The sequence below is a fragment of the Sinocyclocheilus grahami genome, unplaced genomic scaffold (genome assembly GCF_001515645.1).
Source record: "Sinocyclocheilus grahami isolate Dianchi unplaced genomic scaffold, SAMN03320097.WGS_v1.1 scaffold58.1, whole genome shotgun sequence".
In the NCBI taxonomy this organism is placed as follows: Eukaryota; Metazoa; Chordata; class Actinopteri; order Cypriniformes; family Cyprinidae; genus Sinocyclocheilus; species Sinocyclocheilus grahami.
The window spans coordinates 272399-292347 of record NW_015505237.1 but is presented as its reverse complement, the minus strand read 5'-3'; the positions used below and the strand labels follow the sequence as shown (position 1 = coordinate 292347).

General features: G+C 38.2%; 1 protein-coding gene and 1 long non-coding RNA gene across 2 annotated transcripts in view; both read left to right on the top strand.

Annotated features, from left to right (window-relative positions):
- Positions 1 to 568: 568 nt before the first annotated feature.
- Positions 569 to 1150, top strand: LOC107584348 (uncharacterized). The gene is made up of 3 exons (XR_001609130.1): positions 569 to 646; positions 725 to 849; positions 960 to 1150. It is a non-coding gene; the product is annotated as an uncharacterized lncRNA (long non-coding RNA).
- A 3815-nt stretch (positions 1151 to 4965) lies between these two features.
- atxn1a (ataxin 1a) overlaps positions 4966 to 19949 on the top strand; it is a 112676-nt gene continuing 97692 nt past the window's right edge. Inside the window, exon 1 of the mRNA XM_016270778.1 lies at positions 4966 to 5122. The gene's annotated coding sequence lies outside the window, so the exon portion shown is untranslated. The remainder of the gene's footprint in view (positions 5123 to 19949) is intronic.

Below are 19949 nucleotides of genomic sequence, written 5' to 3'. Positions count from 1 at the left end.
CTAAATAATGAACTTGGTATTAAATTATAAAATTCATTCTGTACTGTTTTTGTTTCAGACATTAATGTGTGCCATTACTTTTGGGTCAATAACGGGACAGTATTTTATTATTGTTTTGGCCAGATTATTCATTTATTAAAAAAAAATATTTAAAAAATAATTTCAATTTGTCTGCCAAATCAAAGACATTTGGTCTGACTCCCCAAAAACTGATATTTATGAAGTAATAGTTCATGATATTTGTTTTAAAAAATACCTTAATTTTTTACAAATATTTAAAAGTTAAAAAATGTATATGCTTCCAATCACATTTATTAAATTAAAAATATATAATTTGTCAAAACCTCCAGCATTAATGTGCACAGTTCTAACAAATATATATTTAAAATACTGTTCTTTTTCTTTATTGTAGAAATCCCTCACATTTCACAACTTTAAAATCAAATGTGAGTTAGAAAATCAGTTTTTATAGACATTGCACAACAACAAATCTTTCTCTGTGACCAGTAGATGGCAGAAGTCTTGATCTAGAAACAAGCCTCTTCCCTTTGCCATAGTCTGCTGAGAGCACACGTTCTTCTTCACACAACCCAAACTCTCTGCAACTTCAAGACAGCTGTGGCTGCGAGGATAGAGCAGAAATAAGGTATGGGAATCAACATGTCCTTCCATCATAGTGAATACAACTTGACAAGATGCCTACCGAGCGTGACTGTGCTTGCAGGAGAAGATGACTGGCATAAAGTGCGTGGCTGATATACAGATGAACATCTGACATGCCAGGGGAAGGAGGAGTGCTGTGCTGTGGATTTGACAGGCACTCAGTGCTTGGGTGTGGTGTTAAAACAGGTACAGACAACTCGGTCTGTCAGCATTCAGAGAAAGTGAAATGTTCAAATGCCGCCGCAATCACATCCCTCATTTTCACTTTGAATAAAGCTGCATGTGTTTTTTGGCAGGCTGTGTATGATGGTGTGATCTGGCATGTGGATGTGGGTTGGAGAAGCAGTGGCTGATCATTAGGGCACTAAGTGTAAACAGCAGCAGGCCCACAGGAGAAGCCTAACGTGGCCTCCTCACAGAAGATCAATAGCCCATCCACAGAGAGCAGCACACACACACAACATATCCTTAGCAACAGTCTTTGAGATTCACCACCAGATTTCCCATTAAAAATGAGAATTCTGTCATTATTTACTCATTGTTTATTTAAAAGTGAAAGTGAAAAGGAACTGTCAAGCTCCACAATGACAAGAAAACACCATAAATGTTGTTCATTTGTGTCACAAGACGCCTAGGAATGCATCGCGATTTTGTGACAATGTATACAGTTTTTATAGTCCATTTCAGTGCTTAAATTTCAACTTAAATTTCAGTGTGTTTCTCACAAAAAGTTACAGTTTGGCTTCAGAAGACTTGGAATATAGTTCTTGAGTTGCATGTACCAAAAGCTGTAGTTTAGTAATGCTGCTTTTTGTCATTTTGAGACAAAGTTATGAATAGAGTTCTCCTTCACTTTCATGATTGAAAACTGCGGTCATGCATTCTTCAGAAATTCATCTTTGTGTTCCATGGAAGACATTCAGTCATAAAGGTTTGTTCATGAGGGTGACTAAACGCAATGTTGTTTTTGTTAAGTAAAACCAAAACTATTAGCAATATAAACAAATAAAGCTGAAATAAAATAAAACAAATATATGAAATAGTTGAAAAAATTTTATGTAAAACGTGAAATGAATATTAGAAATGTTGCCAAAAACCAAAAGTATTCAAATTACTAAAACTGAAATAAAATAAATGGAAACTAAAACAAAATTCATGTAAAACACATAACAATATTACTAAAACTTAAACTAAAATTCAAATAAAAACTGAAAATATAATATAAATATAAAATAAGATATTTCAAAATGTTATATTATATACTGCATAAATACTAGAATAGTACATAAAACACCAAAGAAGGTAAAGTTGTATGTCATGTGTTATTTCAAGTGAAGTATTTTCAAATACAATTGATTGTGTCCATCAAAGTATGTTTACATTTTAATGCCATGCCATCATCCAGAGCTATTTTCATGGTGACGAAAAAGTATGACTGATATATCTGTGGTGTCTCCCACTCTTTTTATAAACATTTTTAGGTAAAACATTTCACACTGCGCACTGTTATAATTCATTTTGGCAATGTTTTCAAATGTTGTATTACAAGTAAATGTAAGTCATGTAAAACTTCTTGACCAGATGCTGTGCACTGAAACATTAAATAATAGGCCAGATATGCTGATGTATTCCAGGGTGGAGGATGGGTATGTTATAGTCTCCATAGAAACATAGCTCCAAACTCTTGTGGAAAGTCCCTTCCCAAATGCTGACCACAATGTGTCTGTGTATGTGATTGCATGCATTTAACATTTAGTCTAATTCTATTCCCCCCATAATGGGGTTTATGAGTATTCTCAAAGAAAATATTATAGACTACCATTGTCATTTAAACTGACCCGGGTGTGTCTTAGCAAAATGAACAATAGTCATATATATCTCACTCCATGTAAAAATTTGTTTTCTGGTTGAAACAGAATGTTCTACTCATAGCAAGCAGAACAGAAAATTTGTTTCATAAGGCTATTTACATGAAGTACTGTGGGCACTGGACTGCAAACTTACTCTCAGAACCAGAAAACAAACTGCTTCTTGATTGTGGCTAGAAGGGATACAGCTGTGGCCGGAAACTAACAATGAAATAAAATTTTCTACCTATTAGGTTGTGTTTTATTAACGTCTACACCAACCCTAAACCTACCCCTTGCAATAATGCAAAAACAGTAATTATTGTACAGTGTGGCAAAAATTATGCTATACTGATGTGTGTATGCCCAGTAGCCACACCTGTATACCATCTAGCCTTAAAGGGTTAGTTCACCCAAAAATGAAAATTAGCCCATAAATTACTCACCCTAAAGGCATCCTAGGTGCATATGACTTTCTTCTTTCAGACGAATCCAGTCGGAGTTATATTAAAAATGTCTTTGATCTTTCAAGCTGTTTAATGGCACTCAGTGGGTGTTGCAGTGCATCAGTCCAAAAGAAGTTAAATAAAAAGCGCCCATCCATAAAAAAAATGTCTCACACAGCTCCGGGGAGTGAACAAAGCTGTGTAAAATGGAAAAATAACCATATTTAAAACGTAATAATCACTTTAATCTAGCTTGCACTCACTGTTGTACATGGAAGCAGCTCTGGGTGGATGACGTATCAGGTCAGCTTTGCGCATGCGCCGCTCAGAAGTAACAAACGCAGAAGCGCAGGGGAGAGATCAAAACAAAACAACGGTCACTAATTAGAAGTACAAAATGAGGATTTGTAAAGAAGAATGTCGGAGGATTTCGATATAAGCCAAGAGGAGACTGGTTTTCCTTTGCTAAAGTAAGGAAACTCCTTCCTTTGCTCCTGTTAACAAACGTTGATTTTCACGAGACTCACCAGCGCATGCGGAGCGCTGACCTCATACTTCATGCTCCCGGAGCTGCTTCCGTGTACAACTGTTGGCGCAAGCTAGATTAAAGTGATTATTACGTTTTGAATATGGATATTTTTCTTACAAAAACTCATCGATTCGCTACAGGAGGCCTTTGTTCACCCCCCGGAGCCGTGTGAGACACTTTTTTTTATGGATGGTTGCTTTTTGTTTAACTTCTTTTGGTGTGATGCACTGCAACACCCGCTTGGTGCCATTAAACAGCTTGAAAGATCAAAGACAATTTTTAATATAACTCTGACTGGATTCGTCTGAAAGAAGAAAGTCATATACACCTAGGATGACTTGTGGGTGAGTAATTTATGGCCTAATTTTCATTTTTGGGTGAACTAACCCTTTAACCCTGCTTCTTATTCTTAATCACAATGGTCAATGCGATATCTATAGAGCATTCTAGCTTTATTTTATATACACATTTATTATACACATTGGTAACAGTTTTACCATTTACTGCACTTTGTTTTTCTTCTAGGTGTTTAACTATAATGACTAGTGAAGTGAATAATACACATTTCCCCCCCCTCCAAACAAATCCAACCGCAAGCCCCGCCCCCCGCCTGATTCTAAAGATTTCATTGGTCAATCACAACTCTAAAACAAATAGTAAACTCTAACCTAATGCACATTCTGATAGTAGCCTATTACTATTTGTTGTGATCGAATACATCCACGATATTTCATCACTGAAACACTGAACTTAATCCTTGAACTTTTTTTGACAGGCGACTGAATGATTTGACAAATGACCAATTCGGCTGCTAGCTGAACTGGTTTGTTGGGAAAACAATTATGTGGATAATTCAGATATTTATATAATAATACAAGGCCGCAGATGTGGCCACGGGCATGCTGATATTTGTGATATATTTTGCTGATGCGATATTGCTTTCATAAAACAAGAAATTAAACTTATAACTTATATTGTCTATTTCATACATTTCTTTAATAAATATCGCCGGCAGAGTTCCAAAAGAAGCCACGGCGTCTATCTTTTCATGTTTATGCACAGGTCTGGAACACTCAATGGGTGGAGCGGAGTGACACAGCTTCAGAGCGTTCTATAATCACTCGGCTGTAGCTCCACGCCGGGATTGCCATTTCCTGTTTCTGTTCTGAGCGAATGATACAAACTGTGCAGTTTCGCTTCTCAGAGTTTTTGTACTAAATAGCAGCACTCTCGGAACGCTGCTGTGTATATCAGATTAGAGAAACTAACTGACATTTAATATTAAACTTTAAAACACACCATTTATTTATGGAGCCACAAACGTCATTATGTTTTCTATACTTTTAATGGAGCAGCCTCCAATACCTTCTCTTTAACTGGGCCGGCCAACTGCTCCATATTTGGATTACACATTCACACACACACTCTTACGCACGCCTCCACACACTCACTCCCTCCGTCACACACACACACACACACACTCACTCACTCACTGGAGGTGGGGGTACGGAGAGATAGAGCTATAGCTCGGCTGCAGGCAGCAGACATCATTGTACGAGAGGAGGGGAGACGATTCCACCGGCAGTGCGCGAGAACGCACGGAGAGCCTCCCGCGACCCTGCCCGTTATACCGTACAGTAAGTCCGTGCATCTAATTTACCAGCACAAAACTGTCTTTTAGATTTGCTTGCGATCTTGGAAAATGGCTGGGAACTAAAGGACGCAGGAGGAACAGAGTGTGACGTTTATTTAAAAACCTTTGTAAATATTTACTGTGACAATTGCACTAATTATTATGTCAACCTGTCTGCGGTCGACCTGGCGAGATGTTCAAGATGTGCTGTTTGTCATCTCGATTAAAAATTATATAACTACTTTGAAGTCGCTCACTGGAAGTGGGGCGGTTACTTGTGAGCTGTAAGCCCGAGCAGGGAGCGCTCTCGCCGGGGCTGAGTAACTGCGCCACCCCGCCTCCTTTCATCGCTCCAGATAGACTTATAAACATCCATTTATCTGCGGGTTATTGACCAGTCAGCTGTACATGTTTTTGTTTTTTTGAAACAAACTGACACTCGTCCTAGCTGTGCGCACTTCTGCTGAGTCAACACTGTTGCTGGAAGCCTATTGATGTGAAAACACAATCGCGGAAGTGTTAAGAGTTGCGACTTCGACCCGTTTAATCCACGGCGACGCGACTTATGCAAGTGCATTTATCGCCCGTGTCTGTTTAATTAAGAACAGCACGTACAACAAGTAGGCTACAACACTTTTGTCTCCGCTTCACTGTCACTGTGTTTTAATAGACATCGGTTGTGTACCAAAATCTAGCGAGCGCACCATAGCGCATGGTTCCTAAAACGCGGTGTGATTTGTTCAGCGCGCTCCGAACAGACTCCAGTAATGCTGTCTAGGTAGGCAGCCTTACTAGGCTTTGAGACGCAGCCATTGAGTGTATCCCGTCGGGATGTCACTCGGTTCATCCCGGCTGGTTATATAATGAGCTGTTGCTGTGTATATTTCATGTGTTGCTGTGTATATTTCATGTGTTTGCAGGGCTTACGGTGCTTCATGCATTGTGACCGACATGCAGTGCCAGGTTTTGTTGCTTTACTAAATAAACCGTGCAATTTAGCGTTGATTATGCATTAATCAAGTTGACAGCATTAAGGAGGTCTTTCGTTCGAATAACATTATATCAAATACTATACTGTACTATGGGATATGTACATTAATACACTATGCAGCATATAGACTTGAGGTTGTGCACAGTTTACAACAGTAATATACTGTACTGTACCAAACTATATTGTGCAATGCATATAGCCTTAACCATTTACATGTGCAAAGATTTATTGCTCGTGTCATATAACAGTTAGGCATATGTTACACTTTATACTGTAATGCATACTATAGTATACTCTAATGCAGTATACTATGATATACTGCACTGTACTATGAAACACATTGTTTTGACTTTTGATCTGAGGTGATTGTGAACAGATTTATGTGGCAGTTGCATATACTATACTATGTAATAGCTATACCACTATACCTTATTGCACATATGACAGTACATCATATGTTATACTTTACTGTACTAGAGTATACTATAATATACTGTACTAAGGATTCTACACTATATTGCGATGCAAAACTTTCATTTTTAATTTATTTCATTTTATTTAATTGTGTGCACGCTTACAATGGTTAATGCACATACTGTACTATACAATAGTGTACTATAATATGTATACTATGCGACCTATTGCTTTTGCTTTTAAATGGACTTCATTGTGCAGTGTGCACAGGTTTATGGTTTATGACAGGTGCAGCATATTCTAATCTATATTATTCTATGCAAACTTTCATTTTTTAATGTAGTGCATTATGTGCAGTTTTACAGCTCATAGGACTTTTGCAGCAAATCTGAAGCAAAAAAATAAATAAAAAAATCCATGTGAAAACATTGTTACTCCCAAATGGCTGTTTGAACAGAAAATATCTTCCTTGAGTCAGTTTTCTGAAGAGATTTAATTCACTTTTAGACTTTGCATGCCATAAAGAGGCAAAGAAAGAAGACAGACTTAGTGAGAAATTAAATTTACTGCGTGAGACATTCTTGCGTTGAATGTTGAAAGACCAGCATGTTCAAATAAATAAAGGAGGATTATTTGCAGGGTCACCGTCCTACAGTTTCACCGTGTTCTGCCGAGTATTGCCTCTGCATGCTCGGTTTTCATGCTTATTATTAGTGTATATTTCCAAGGCTCTTGGATGATTAAGAAATCCTTGCGCTTTTAATGAAAATCCTATTGTTTCGGAGAGCGCGTGGATTAGTGTTTCCCCTTTTTTGTGCGTTTGTAATGCATTTCAATCAGTATGGGCTGCCCTTTGCAACCTGGGACTAAGCTGTCTGCTCTGATTATGCAGTGAATGCTTTTTTCAGAGGGATTTGTGTGGCGGTGAATTGCTCAGTGCTATAACTCGGTAAGCAAATCTCTGTTTGATGGCCCCAGTACCACTTACTTTTAAATGCTAATGAGTAATAATTAAGACACCGAGGATGGCCTAATCATAAGTGTTCTAGTGCGTCTGCTCACTTGTCGCTTGTAAAGTGCTCGTTCTTGTTTCTCCTTAGTATCTGCGCTGTTCAAACTACCACAGTGTCAATGGGGTTGAGTTTGCTGAACCCAACTGAGCTTGTGACAGATGCAAGCAAGGCTAACTTGACACGCTCGAGTGCCAGTGAAATATGGAGGGACACACCTCCACCTGCAGACAGTGCTTACACAATGCCGCTGTGATTGACAGGGACAGTATCAGCCAATGGGTGAGTAGAGCCAGCTGGACCAGAAATTTGTTTACACATTGGAGGGGTGGCGCTTCAGTCAACCTGGTTTCACCCTTTGCTGGAAAATGAGTGTCAAGTTAGGCCTATCCAGGCAAGCTCTTAAAGTACACTCCCTCACAGGTATGCATGCATGAACTCAAGACCTGGGCCACATTGTTCTGCAGCATAAAAGGCAAATTAATGTAATGCCAATTCTTTCTTTGAATTCTAAGTTTGTTGGCTATAGCTGCTTTTTTTGTGATTGCACCGAATCTGTGGATGTGTTTGAACCTGGTATTGAAATCTGTCTTGGGTCATTTGATCGCAAATGGCCATCTGTTGCTGTTTATACATCTTGCATGTTACATACGTATATACTTTTGAAATTTTAATCTGGCCACACGTGATGTTTTGAGCAGAACGCCTTTATACTACGTTCTTTGTTCTGCATAACACAAAAGAAGATATTTGAATAATGTTTGAGCTGTTTTTGTTTATACAGGGTCCAAACAAACCCTAAACTAAACACTAGTTTTTGTATTTTATGTACATTTTCAACCTAGACTCATTGAAAAAACATGCCTCTTCCTAAATTTTTGAGCTTCAAAAACATACCTATACAATTCACTGCAGTTTCCAACTGAAATGAACACTTGCAGCAGTAAAACGCTTTTATTCCTTTTCACACTAATGTTTATTACAGAGGCAGATTATTGATTAATAAAGACTTATTCTTGCATGGTTCTGAACTTAAAAGGCTTTTTCCATAGTGTACAATTTTTAAACTAATGCATTTTGACATTTGCGTCACATAACCTGCTCGATACGTACTGTACGGTTTTTCTGACATAGTAAACTTGCTCAGTAGCTCACCTGGTATGCAGGTCACCATTTTTGCTTCAATAAATACATACGTATCTCACATTTGCTCTTGTTTACACTATTGGCTAGGTTTAGGGTATGGTTTAGTAGGGTTAGACATTTCACCTGAAGATCCAGTTATGACATTTTGATTAAACATTATGAGATAAAAAATGTAACATGCATGGATGAATTGTTAACAATAACAAAATAGATAGGATGCATTTTCATTTAATTTAATTCAAAATCCAGTTTTAGTGCACTGGTTGATTGACAGGTGAGTAGGTGGTCCACCACTGCTCTCTGTGACGTCTCAGAATGGATTAACGTTTACACTACAAATGCAATGTAGTCACGTACTTTCAACTCCTCTGAATGTGATGTGAGAGATCCGATTTACACCTCTATTTATCTCTGTCAACTTGTGATCAGATGCGAGAACAAGTGTAAAGGGAGTCTACAGAAGTTCAATGTCCTTTCACAGTGTCAAAGTCTCACAGTAGGGAGAGAGTATGTGGTGGGGAGAAGGAGGCAAAGAATAGGAGGGGAACGGGATCGATTGAGCAATGCTGTTTCCAGACCTTTATAGCCCTTTTCTTTCATCTCTCAGCTCTATTCATTTGGTCTCCCTCCATGGGCGCAGTACACTTCCCCAACCTGCTTTTGTACTCCAGCGCTCAAGAGCTTTTTTTGATATTGAGATGAAAAACATTCCTTTCCCCAATGAGTGGATGTCAGCGTGCAGGCTGCTCGTCTTCCTCTAGACTCCCTGTGACGGCTTTATGTATAGCATGAATTGAAGCTTTTTTATTTTTCAGTTGAACAATGCGATGAACGTGAACGTGCTTGAAACTGTTCATTGTTCAGTGAATGTGCTGATTGTTTTTCTTATTCTTCTTGTCAAAGTGTGGCGCTTCAGGATCATCAATAAATCTCTTCATCCATCTAGAAGCATAGTTAAAAATAAAGCACTTACTCCAGAATTCATGACATATCCAGGCTCTGCAGCTTGGAGAGTAACATACTGTACGCGCGTGTGGTTACTGGACAGTCATTACAGAGTCATTTTGAAGCCTTTTAAAATCGTGTTTAATGGCCTTATGTGGCTTTTGAGTTGGAAATATCGTGATTTTGAGTTAAACTTAAAAAACACATGAATGACCATGCAAAGTCAATTTAAGAGTGGGGAAATTCTCAATGATACCTGGTCCCTGCAATATCTAAGATGTCAGAAGGCAACGCTGCAATATTGAAATAGGGCTGCACAATATAAATTTTTTTTTCGGCCAGATGACTTGGAAAGAATTGATCTTTCAGATTTATTGGGCTGTTTTTTTTCACTATGAAGTCGCTTTTTGGTTGATCAATTTGGGAAAATGTGAAAAATTTGGGTGTATACTCATTAAAAGATCCAACTCAAAGCCATATTGCGATATTGATCAATATGTCGATATGTTTTGATATCATGCAGCCTTGGATTGAAATGAATGATTTTGCTCATTCCAGTGCGGTATATCAGTAATATTAATGTGTTTGGTCAACAAATATAAAGCTTATGACTCAGACTGTGGGTGCTTTATGCAAATTAATCTATTATTTTTCATATACCATGCATACATAAATCAAAGGCGAAAAGCGATGCAGGAATATTTAATTATGCTTAACCACTTGTACAAGTTTCTCAGGTTGTCCCCTGTTTATTTGTTTGATTTTCCGTATTTTGTTTCCTACTCAGATTCTGTAACACATTGTGATAATTTCTGCCTACCTCGGAAGTAGCAGCAGCTTACCAGGTGTCCATGAAAGCAGAATCTGTGCTTGTCAGTCAGCTGATCTGAGGCTTTGTAGTGAAGATAGGTTCAGATATATAGAAGGAATCGATGGCTGAAGTTCTGAATGGCAGAGTGTGTATAGTGTAGCGGCTCTGTGTCAGTGTGGGGATCGATGACCCCTCTGTGGGCTGCTGTCTTCCTCTGGCGTGGGTATCTGTATGCTTGCTGCTCCCTCTGGGCATATCCAGACAGTAGAGCCACTATTGATGCCACTCTTTCACCATGAAAGCAACAAAGAACAGCAAAGCTTCACGCTCCTGTGCAGCTGGTTTAGAACACGATGAAAATCCTCTTAAAGCTTGTCGTGGATAAGGCCTGTTTCTGAAAGCCATAAGTAGCATCCGTTTTTGGAGCCTCCTTAAAGAGATAGTGAAATGAAATTAAAATCTGGTTATCATTTATTCATCTTTATGTCAATCCAGACTTGTATAGAAAAGTAGACATTTAGGAGAATATTTGTGCTGCTCTTTTCCATACAATGAATGTGAATGGAGACCAGGAACCGTTAAAAATACGAAAAAGGCACCACAAAAACATTAATATTGATAATCTTTCAATATTTTGCAATTCTTCTGAAGCTTACTGTGGTGAATAAATGTAAATTTACGTCCTTAATGACCAAAAATCTTCCTTGACCATCATTGTCCCCATTCGTTTTCAGTGAATGGAAGGAGGCAGCTTTATCATTCTGCTAAACATCTCATTTTGTGTTTTATAAACATTATAAAGGTTTGAAACAACGCAAAGGCTATCAAATGATGACATAATTTTCATTTATTGAAGAAATATTCTTTTCATTTGTCTGTTTTGCATTTCATGATTGTGCAGGAGCTTGATGGTTCTTAATATAACAGCCCTCAGGAAATCGACAGTCTAAAAGCCTTATTCTCAATATATATAGCAAAACAATTATGCATCAGTCAGTTATTGAGGTACCGCACAAAGCTAGACCTCTGTGCAATGTTAGTGTACATTCATGTCTCAACCTTTTTATCCCCACAGTTGGCCTTCATTTATATTTAATGGCATTCACTATGTAGTTTGGCACTAGAATTGCCTTATTTGTAATGAGGAACTTGGTAGGGAAAAATTACCCAACTATTTTTAGGCTCCTTACTGTCAGTCTCATGTTTCATGTCACTAGTAATTATTTTAGTATGAAAATGACTAAATAATTGAGTATTATGTGGCTGAATACCTCATCTCTGTTTCTCTGTATTTCTGTTCCTTTCCATCTGATATGTATTACATTTTGAAACAGCAATAAATTTAGCTTGTTTTGAACTGTTTTGCATATAGTTCATAAACAAAGGGCAGCTGGAACCATTTGACCAGCTTGTTATAAGCCCTGAGGCAGAGAGAACACAAATGAAGACAATTCTCGTGGAGCAAAGATGCCATCCTTTCTGATGCAACTATTCAGATAAATAGGACCACCAAGTGTTCTTTAACCGCAACGCATACTTCTGTCCGCCCTCACATTTCTTGCAGTACAGGGAGGGATTGCAGATTAAAGTTCCTCTGCGTGACAAGCATGATCGTCAGAAGGGAAAGAGAAGGAATTGAGGTAGAGATTCCATGGGAATACATTTCAGGGGCTGGATTCTGAACAGTTAAGAAGAACTGCATTCTTATGAATATTACGTGAATCTGGCCCACTGAGATGGGAATACTGGAAAATGTCTCCACCTTGCCAGGTGAGAGGGATGTAGTGGGACCTGCCAAGCATCATGGGTCTCACAGTGGGTATCAAGGATTGAATACTTCCAGCATGAAGGAGGATATGCACCGAGAGAGGAATTCAATAACAGGAAAACTGCATGGATACAAACAATCTGTGGAATACCGAAATCCACCCTTACCACTGTTATGTTTGGCATGATATAGTCTTTCCTCATTATTCAGGTGATGTGTAGTCCCTAGCAACTGCTCACCTTGGTGAATTTGGTGGAAAGAACGCAAGGCTTTTGGGCAGGGTACAGGGACTTTACTACAAGCTGTACTTAGTGCAGTTACAGTACGTTGAAGGAATTTCCTGAAGTTAACGCTGGCCTTGAATAGACAAAGTGTGGTTTTGACAAAGGGGAGACGCACCAGAGAAAAACCAGGCTGACGCAAAGCAAAATACTGCGTGCTGAGATAAAACAAGCGAACGGCCATCCCAGTTCCGTCCCATTTCCCCTCTTAAGTGATGTCATTGGAGCAGTGGAGACGTGCCAGTGTTTGGAGGGAGAGGCGCTCCCCTCCTCTCGTGGAGTTATCCCATAAAATCTTTCCAGAGAGACTCTCAGAGGAGGCAGCCAGACAAGCATTCCTCCCTCTCACATCTCTACCGCTCTATTTTTTTCTTTGTATTTTTCCATCAATCCCTCCAACAATGTGCGTCTGAGTCAGCCAAAGGTACTTAAAACTCGTGGGCACATTGAGAACAATTGAGTGTGTTCATTAACATCATACTGCACTCAAATCATTTGGAGAAGATCACAGATCTCATGAGTATTATTTAACGGCTGTTAGTTGTATCATAAAAGGATAATCTTCTGTTTTTCATTGGCCAATGTTTTGATTAGTGGTGATTTTTATTAGTAGGCGCTCTTACTTTTGCCCATGCTTAAATCAAAATTTTACAATATTGACTTTATTAACGCACATTGCTAGTCTTGAGGTGAACAGTTAGTCCGTGCAAGTTAATCCACTGAAAACAAGTGTTTGTCTTGGTAATCTTTAATCAAAGTCTGAAAATCCAATAATAACCAATAAATATCCAATATACATATATAAATGAAAACATCTCTAATATCAACTATTATGTTGTACATCCATAAAACAACCACTTCAAGGAGGGACACAAAATATCATATCATAGAAACTTGAAGTTGGGCTCTCTTGACAGTAAGCAACCAACCAGCTAGCAGTCTGAATTACATCTTAGCATTGTGGCATCAACTTTTGCACATGCAAAATGTAAAAGTCTAGTGGCTCATATTTTATATCTTAGCTAAAATCCTGGCAATGATAATTTTGAAGGTTCTTGCTAAATAGGCTGCCTCTTGCACAGAGTCAACAGCTGTCAGCGTGGTGAAGCAGCTTTGGGACGGGGAGGTTTGCAGGTTGAATGAGCAGCAGGCAGTGGACTGATGAGGCCTGTCACAGATGCATGAGGTTAACTGAAGGCCACCGTGTAAAGCGGTATCCCAGGTGTCATCAGTGACTGAGAATATTTACCATAAGCTACTGCACATGAAATCCAAATATCTATTTGTTTACTGTACTCTTCTCTCAATGGTTACCCAACCGAAACTGCCATCTCGAAAATTATACAGAGAAGTTGGTTGCTGTAGTACACGGCATAAGGATGTGCGGCTGTCTGATGAGTCTTGTTCCTGAAATGTCAGCTGTCTGTGACATCTGCAGATCAACACTTGTTACTTAATGCAGATTCAAAGAGGTCTGCTTGTCCCAGCATGCACGTTCCATTGATGCACTCTGTTTTAAGGGCATCATGGAAATCCATGAGTGTAGTAAATACAGTCAATGTGCTTTAGCCAGGACTGAAAAGAGAACTTTCCTATACGTGAGACAAAAGGCATCATATCGGCTACAAAGAACGATTGAGGGCTTTTGGTTTGCATCTTTTCCAGAGAAAGAGGTGGGGTATGCAAAATAGATACTACAGCCTTGGCTCTGTTAAACTTTTCATGTCACGTCCGGAATTGCTATTTATTTACCCTTCACAGCTGGAGATGAGAAGGCGAGCAGGCGCGAGGGAGGGGAACGGGGGAAGTCTCTTCTTCAGCAGTCTGAATGCAACCGTCTCATGAGAAAAAAACATCTACTAACAGAAAACATTTCCTAGTTAACTTTATAAATCTTCCTCCTTCGGGTGTTGAGTGGGGTGCGTTCATATATTATAGCATATATCTATAGAAAGCCTGCAAAGAATCAGGGTTATTAAATAAAATGAAAAAAAAAAAAAAAAAGTTTTTTAAATTTCAGCTAGTTGCCAAGGCAAAATTTCTTGTTTTCAGAAGAGACGTGATTGCTTTAAATGATGAACAGGTTTAATTTAAGCTTTTGTTCACATCTAAATATTGATTGATGCAAATACATAGAGTACATCAAATATGGTAAACAGAAGCTCATAGTTATGCTTCCTTGACATGCAAGAATATGGTTTGTTCTCGTGCATCACGCATGTACTGACTTTTTGATGCTTGAAAGTTTTGTATGCTTGAAATTTTAATGTACGGCAAAATTTTAAAATACCTTAATTTGTGTTTCGAATGAATTTGAATGGTAGTCATATGGGTTTGAAACAACAGAGTGAGTGAATGATAAATTTCCTTTAAATTTAAAATGTGAAGTTTAAGGGCCAGATTTACTAACAGATTGTGCCAGTGCAAACAATCATTTGGTGTTAAAATAGTACTGTCATGATTTAATAAAGACATGCAGTGAATAATGGATAATTTGCTAGATTACTAAATCTGGGGCCTAAATGTCTTTCAGAAAATTTTACAGATAAAAAAAATTGTAAAAGTAAAAAAAAAATGGCTTTTTAGTCTCAATGTGCAATATAAAGTCACTAAATAAGAAAAAGGTTGCAACTGGGAGATATAAAGTCAAAATAACCTTTCTTTTTTTGTTTATTCAGACGTTGAAATGGGCTTTCAGAGGGTCTAATAAAAATCTACAAATCTTTTTTTAATTTTTTTTTATTTTTTGGGGGGTTTGGATCCACAGTGACCATGATTTAGCCAAGTAGGACGTGTTTGTGGATCTGTTGGTCCTGGAATGACATTCCTACCAACCGATCAGATTAAGTGGTTAGTGTGGGCTTGGGTCTTCCACCACATTCTTATCATCATTGATTTTAGGGGTAGATAATGTTAAGGGTTTGGTTTGGGGTAAGAGAGGCATATGTTTAAATATTCCAGGACCAACAAATGATGTTGATCCGAGAGCTTGTCCTACTTGGCATAATCAAGCTCACCCTGGATCCACCTAGTTAAGCTAATGTAACATTACAAGGCCATACCAAGCTTTCAGTACGACCTTTAGCATAAACACTACATAAATGCATGAAGATTTTCTGGTATGACTGAATGTAGCACCAGCCATGCATGTCACGGTACATGTTTTTAAACCAAGCCAGTCTGACACCTACCCACATTCAATGTGATTGCGATTCTAGTAAATGTCAGTATGTGATGCATAACCAGCTGTCAGAGGATTTTTAGTTGACACTGCCTGAAGACTTGTAACCTTGCGTGTCAGTGAACTTGATTTGACTGGAGACTACGCTGTGGCCGGGGCCATTATCGGGAGGACGGTCCTCTAGCTGAGCGTGCTCGTGTTGTTCTGGAGATTACATCAGGAAAGGCATACCAGAAAGGGGCTGAGGGCTTCTTCTTTTTCCTGTTGGGAAATGATTTGATTCATGTGGCCTGTGTTCTCAGCAACCTATTCATACTAGCTACCTCAACGTCAGCATTGAAGCGCAAGCTGAGCTCTGGCGTTTCCTCTCCGCCGCTGACAGTGGGGTAAAATATGGGGTGTGCTGTGGAACACAGAATAGCAATGTATTTTTTGGGCTTTGAGCAACTTCACAGAGGCAGTACTTTTTGAGCTCCTCTGACAGGAACCCACCCTTAGAGAAACATTATATGGTAGACTCGCAATTTCAAGGATAGTCTACTTTGAGCACAAAGGCATTCTTTCTCATTCGCCGCCGAGCCTTCAAACTTCAAGCCTTCAAAAAAGTCCAAAGACAAGGGAACGTAACTGTTTCCAAATAGTTTTCTCTGTGAAAAACTTTGGCAGATGATGTACTGTAGTCCTCGCTCTATCTGCTCAGAAGTTGCTAGATTAGCAGGTTTCATTGAATTCTCACAGTCTGTTTGCCAAGTGTAGCTCGTGATCGTTCCATCAATAGTAATATTTCTCAATCCTGCCTGTTCTAGCTTAGAAAGCGGTGGATTTGTTGTTGTTGTTGTCGGTGGTGATGTTTAATCTTTTATGCCTGAGGGCAGATTTTGTAATACATTGTAAAGGAATTACACATTGTTACACCAACTTCCCATAGTTACTCCAATTTCCCATATCTCAGAGGAGAATTCAGACCTTTCAGTAAGCATTCTGTATTCATTTTTTGGAAAGAGGATTTTTTTTCTTGTTTGGTGTGGTAAAAAGATCATTCAGCTTCACTATTTTTTAGAGAAACCACATCTCATGTGCCAACTTAGTCACAGACACTTTAAATTGTGAATTGGGCAACAAAAGATTCTTGCTGGTTATTGAGGATAGCTACCTAAAGTTAAAGAGTAGTTGTACTGTTATCTATAGATATCTAAAAAATAGCATCAAGACAATGACTCCATTTTCCTTTAAAGTAGAAATGACAAAAAGAAACATACTCAACATATTTGCATAATTGTTCCTGTTTATTTTTCATAACCATTCATTCTCATATGAGCAGTTTAAATGTAACAGTTTTGAAAAACAACTTTGCATAAATATAATAAAATATACAACAAAATTAATAATAGTAGTAGTAATAATAATAATTATAATAATAATAATAATACAAATTATCTTTTGATTGAAGCAAAGTAACTTTGCATAAATGTAATGGGATAAATAATAAAGAAATTATTATTATTATTCATAATTCATTTTTACATTTTGTTTTCTAATAATTGTGTTAATATTGTATCAAAGCCAAAATAATACAATAATTCATATTCATTATAGTTAGATGGCAAAGCAACTTTGCATAAAAGTAATGTAATGAAAATAAAAAATATAGAAATATAAATATAATTGTATTGTTGTATATTATTATTATTATTATTAATACTTTCCATGTTTTTTTATTTTGTTTTAATATTTTTTTATTGTTGTCAAAGCTGAAATACATCATCATTATTCATAATACCATTTTTATTTCATTTTCTAATTTATGATATTGTGTTAAGCTGAAAAACAGTTATTAAAATAAATTCTGTACACCTGTTATCACACACAAACAAAAAAAAAGATAATTTAAATTGTGTTGTATAAGAGTTAACTAGTTGCTGTGTTTCAAGACATGACAGCTCTCCACTCTCGCTTGGGTTATTCCTGTTTTCTCACTGCAGTTTAATCATGTTAACTAATCACTTGGGGTCAGATGATAGTATTTCTGTTTCTGGTAAGAAGTTTTTCCATTAAATGGGTCAGTTGAAAAGACATGAAGCACTGCAGTCTAATCTGGGAATTCCACTTAAGGGCTTTTCGGTAACCACTGCTGCGTTACTTAAAATTGTGCATCGTTTCTCTTATAGTTAATTAAAAGACCCCAGATCTTTCCCTCAATTACTTATCAATTATCCCGGTGATTCTCTGTGGTTCTGCAGGGCTGACTGGGCCGTTCCCCCAGGTGATGCGGATTTGAATGAGACGGTGTAATGAAGCAGAGCTGTGTTGGTGTTTTTATGCGTATGAGAGTGGGGGGTGGGGGGATGGGGTCTTTTCATTTCTACCACTGCAATCGTTTTCATTTTTTCTTGTCATCATCTGCCCCACTTTCAGTCTTTCATCTTCAGAATGGACTGTCAAGGAATTGTATGTTTGTGTGGGAGTGTGTCACCTTGTGTTTTATGTGCGTGTGTGGGTAAGATGCCTTTACACGCTTTTATGTTACGTTGTGTGTGAAATGCTGCGGTTTATAGAGGGTAAGTGTACGCAGGGAAGAGCTATTTTGGGCCTCTTTTGCTCTTGTATTTGAATCTGTAAACGTGTTGTGTGGGCTTGAAACTGAACATTATGAGCTGCAACTGATATGGTGTGTGGAAACTAGTGGGGTCATCATTGGTGAAACTCCAGCCGGGGTTCTCCAGCCCTGATCCCTGGCACCTCTCAGGAGCCTTATATCTGTTTACCCTGAGGTCGACTGTTCAGCTGAGTTACATACAGGGTCCAAAATTAACTTTTTGCCAAATGAGTCCATGGTGATTGAACAAATTTTCATGAAACGATATATAAAATGTTTGGGGGTCAATTCATTCAATTATAAATGTTTGGGGGTCAGTGTTTTTTTTAAAGAAATTAGTACATTTATTTTAGCAAGAATGCATTAAATTGACCAAAGTCGAGAGTAAAGATGTTTATCATTTTCAATTTTAAATCTATATTCTATTTAAATTACTTTTTATTAAAGAATCCTGAAAAAAATGTCAGTTTCCACAAAAATATTAAGCAGCACAACTGTTTTTAACACCATGACGCGCATGTTCAGGTCACTGGGTAGCTCTTTGAAAAATAGCTCTGCTTTGTAAAACAGGTTTTGTCTGCAGAATCAGTCGTATCATGTGTTGTACGTGCCACCGCCAATGAGATTACTGTGCAGGTCGGTTCAGCGTTAGTTTCCTGCGGTTTCAGAACTACCAGTCTTCATTGAAAGTGACAGAAAAAGGTTTTCCGAAAGGTTTCGTGACCTTTTATCCGGTCGTTCCGAGGCTGTAATGTTAACAAACCGTTTGTAGGGGAGCATAGGAAGGCTAAAAGGTTTTGCTGTCAGAGTGGTGAAATCTCGTGGTGGTTTGGATTGAATCTGCAGGTCCCCGATGGCCTCGCACATGTGCGCACACATACACATGCGCAATTGACTGTTGGCGCTGGATCGCTGGGCTTGGGGTGTTTCATTCGCACTCCAGCTCTGCTTGTGCTGCTTTCACGGATCTCCAACTTAGGTAAAGCACATGCTTGTGTTCATCTTTTATGTTCTGAGAAAGAGGGTGGGAGGGACAGCTTGTGCTTAGAAAAAAGTATTATAATGGGTTTTTTTTAAATGATGTTTCCATACCTTTTTTTGGCCATTTTTCATACTATTAAAAATTTGTTTTCATGTTATGTCTTATAACCCATAAATGGCCCATATTAAAAATCTATAAATCTATTAAAGGGTTCGTTCACCCAAAAATGAAAATTCTGTCATTAATTACTCACCCTCATGTTGTTCCAAACCCTTAAGACCTCTGTTCATCTTCGGAACACAAATTAAGATATTTTTTATGAATTCTGAGAGCTCTCTGACCCTCCCATAGACAACAATGTAATTACCATGATCAAGGTCCAGAAACGTTGCAAGGAGATCGGTAAAATAATCCATGTGACATCAGGGGTTCAACCGTAATTTTACAAAGCTACGAGAATACTTTTTGTATGCAAAGAAAACAAAAATAACCACTTTATTCAACAATTCGTCTCACCCTGGTGCCATTTTGGAGAATATCCACTGAAAGTAAACAGCGTATGCTATTCTGTGTCAGCTGCGTCATACGGACACGTTGTTTTCGTTCAAATCAAAGCATAAACAACGTAGAAAACGCGTGACGCAGCTGACACAGAATAGCATACGCTGTTTACGTTCAGTGGATACTCTCCAAAATGGCACCAGGG